This window comes from Octopus bimaculoides, chromosome 18 (genome assembly GCF_001194135.2).
Source record: "Octopus bimaculoides isolate UCB-OBI-ISO-001 chromosome 18, ASM119413v2, whole genome shotgun sequence".
NCBI lineage: Eukaryota > Metazoa > Mollusca > Cephalopoda > Octopoda > Octopodidae > Octopus > Octopus bimaculoides.
In genome coordinates this window covers 5,861,845-5,865,635 of record NC_068998.1, presented here as the reverse complement: position 1 = coordinate 5,865,635, position 3,791 = coordinate 5,861,845, and the positions used below count along the sequence as shown (strand labels likewise).

The window sequence follows — 3,791 nt, the reverse complement described above, 5'->3', positions numbered from 1 at the left end:
GTCTTTTATGTGCCACCCGCACAAGCCAGTCCAGGGGCACTGGCAATAATAATAATAATAATAATAATGATGATGATAATAATGATAATAATAATAATGGTTTCAAATTTTGCTACAAGGGCAGCAATTTTGGTGGGGAGGGCATGAATCAATTATATTGACCCCAGAGTTCAACTGGCGCTTATTTTATCGATCCCCAAAAGGATGAAAGGTAAAGCTGACTTCGGTAGAATTTGAACTTTGAACGTAAACACAGGCAATATACCACTCAGCATTTTGTCCTTTGCTAACGGTTCTGGCAGATTGCTGCCTTAGTAATAAAAATAATAATAATAATGATAATAATGAAGGAAACAAGTGCCTAAGAATGTTGCACGTGAATAAGGTTATGGAAGGAGGAATGAAAGAGAATGTCTCCAAAGAGTACAAGTGAAGGATTAGGAAGGTGCTTAGAAACAAAATTAAATCAATGGAATGTTACTAAGACAATCAGTATGTGGGCCATGCCAAAGTTGAGATGCTCTGCTCCTATTCTAAAAGGGACAAAGACAGGGCTGCAGGAATTAGATGAAAAAAACTAGAAATTTGCTCACAATGCACACTGTGTGTATCACCCTAAAAGTAATATTTACTTACCAAGAAGGGAAGGAGGCAGGGGTTCTATTTTTAAATGCAGAAGACACCAGTAGGACTGCGATACTGGAGTTGAAAAAACTATACTGTATGCAATGAAGTATAGCTACAATCGGCAACCAGAAATATCCAAAATAAGTCTGAAAAGTATCACAAGAACAGAAGGGAAGAATGACGGAACAAATGATGATGATGATGATGATGATGATGATGATGATGATGATGATGATGAAGATGTTGATGATGATGATGATGATTTCTTAAAATTATATTATACTTACTTTGAATGTTGGAAGTTTGTTTGACCCTTCATGACATGGGACAGAATCTCTGAGTACCCTGTTTCTACCTGACAGGTATATATAACCGAAATCCATTTGGGTTGTTTGAGAGCAGCAGAAACTCTGTCTTGTTTCAAGACTGTAAGCAGGAGACATTTGGAAGTGTAGAGTGGAAACACACACACACACACACACACACACTGCATACATTAATGTATGGACACAGATATAAATACACACATACACACACTCTCACTCACATATCTACACATACACACATACACACACAATAAGTACTATGGAATAGTTTTACCAAATATAGCAAACAACTATAATTAAATTTAATGGTAATTGTGATGATGATGATGATGAGTTCTTTTATTACAGAATGGTGTATTATGAGGACAAATTACAAAATATAAAAATAAATAAAATAAACGAATAAACCACTGCTGGACTTGGTTGGTGGTTTGGAAACCAGGAAATGAAAATCACAAAATAAACAAATAAATGGTTTGTTACATTGATAAAAGCCATAAATTTTATACTCAGAGAGGTCTATTATAAGATAGTGCTGAGGATAATAATAATAACAATAATAATGATAATAATAATAATAATAATGATTATGATGATGATGATGATGATGATGATGATGATCCTTTCTACTATAAGCATAAGGTCTGAAATTTTGGGGGAGGGGACTAGTCGATTACATTGACCCCAGTGTTTCGCTGGCACTTGTTTTATTGACCCTGGAAGGATGAAGGGCAAAGTCGACCTCGGCAGAATTTGAACTCGGAAGATAAGGATGAATGAAATGCTACTAAGCATTTTGCCCAATGTGCTAATGATTCTGCCAGCTCACTGCCTTTATAATGATGATGACGATGATGATGGATCCAGATGCCAGGTTGCAGGATCACCAACTTCTCCTGATTATAGTGTATGTACCCCCAGAGCACATCAGCTTCATTGTCATCATCACCATCAATATTCCCACCACTACCATCACCAACGTCAATATCAATCATCACCATCACAAATAGCAACATTCACCTACCACCACCACCAACGTAAACAGTGTCACTATCACCATCATCATCACCAACATAAAGATCTCACCACCATTGACAACACCATATCATCATCATCATCACCGCTACCATCACTGCGTTTACCATTATCAAGACTATGAATATCATCCCCCCACCGCTACCATTACAACCAGTGCCCATCACCACCGTCGATACCACTTTCATGACTTTGACAGCATTCCATTTGACGTATTAACAAAAGAAAGTTCGTGCCTTGCAGCCAACATATTGTTATTTATATTTCATATAATGGAGGGAATAAAATAAACCACAAATAAAACAGACATGCATGTTGCTTCATGTCTAAGAGTCATGACAAAACTTTAAGAATTAGATACATACATACATACATACCAACTTACATACATACATACATATATATGTGTGTGTGTGTATACAGAGATATACATATATAGAGAGAATTATAGTTATGTGCACACACACACATATTTTTAAATATATATAAGTATTTATATCTAAATAGATCATTTACACACATATATAATATATATGTTAATATATTTTCGTATAACATCTATGTTATATATATTATATATTGTTTTATATATATATATATATACATATGCACAGGAGTGGCTGTGTGGTAAGTAGCTTGCTTACCAACCACATGGTTTCGGGTTCAGTCCCAATGTGTGGAACCTTGGGCAAGTGTCTTCTACTATAGCCTCAGGTCAACCAAAGCCTTGTGAGTGGATTTGGTAGACAGAAACTGAAAGAAGCCTGTCATATATATATATATATATGAGTGTGTGTGTGTGTGCTTGTCCTCCCCCATTGCTTTACAACCAACGTTGCTGTGTTTACCATCCTGTAACTTAGCGGTTCAGCAAAAGAGACCGATAGAATAGATACTAGGCTTACAAAGAATAAGTCCTGGGGTCGATTTGCTCAACTAAAGGTGGTGCTCCAGCGTGGCCACAGTGAGATGGCTGAAACAAATAAAAGAATATATATATATATATATATAATCTTGATGAACATCATTTAATGTCCCCTTTTCTAGGCATGTGGCACCTGTGCCAGTGGTATGTAAAAAGCACCTGCTGTGCATTGGACTTCACAGAGGTAATGTGGCCGATGTCGGAGTTGTGTTACTGGCACCCATGCCAGTGGCACATGAAAAGCACCTTTATATCAAGTGCCTGGAGGAGGTAGTGTTGCCCTGGGTGAAGAGGGTGGCTGCTGGAAGACCCTATGTCTGGCAACAGGATTCTGCACCATACCACACAAGCAGGAGAACCCAGTCATGTCTGTCAGACAATTTCTGCGACCACATCACCCCTAACATCTGGCCACCTAACTCTCCAGACCACAACCCCCTTGATTATTATGTGTGGGGAACAGTTGAGCGAGAGACCAACAAAGCTCCTTGTAACACCAAAGGAACACTGAAGGCAAGGATTATGGCAGCATTCACAGACTTAAACAAGGAGACCGTCCAGAAGAGTTGCAGGAGATTCCAAAGTCGTCTGGAAGCTGTAGTTGAAGCCAATGGCAATTTTTATTGAATAAACTTAGTCTTTAATATTTCAAGATATTTTAAAATAATTTTGGTTAATATATCTGTTAAAATGAGATGTCAGTGTTGTTTTCATTCTTGCTCAATCACAAAGGAAAAAAGTCAAATATTTACTCCATTTAATTAAAGCTTTTATAATTTCTTTATAATTCTAAGTAATAAAACCATTGACATAGAATTTTCTTGTATGGAATTTACAAATTTCAAGTGTTAAAATTATACATAATTAAAAGTTCATCA

General features: G+C 36.8%; 1 protein-coding gene across 2 annotated transcripts in view; it reads right to left on the bottom strand.

The window, feature by feature from the left end:
• The window catches only part of LOC106870031 (uncharacterized), a 17,632-nt gene extending 16,493 nt beyond the window's left edge, over nt 1-1,139 (bottom strand). For both annotated transcript variants that reach the window (XM_052974342.1, XM_052974344.1), the window contains exon 1: nt 915-1,139. The gene's annotated coding sequence lies outside the window, so the exon portion shown is untranslated. The remainder of the gene's footprint in view (nt 1-914) is intronic.
• Nucleotides 1,140-3,791: the final 2,652 nt, after the last annotated feature.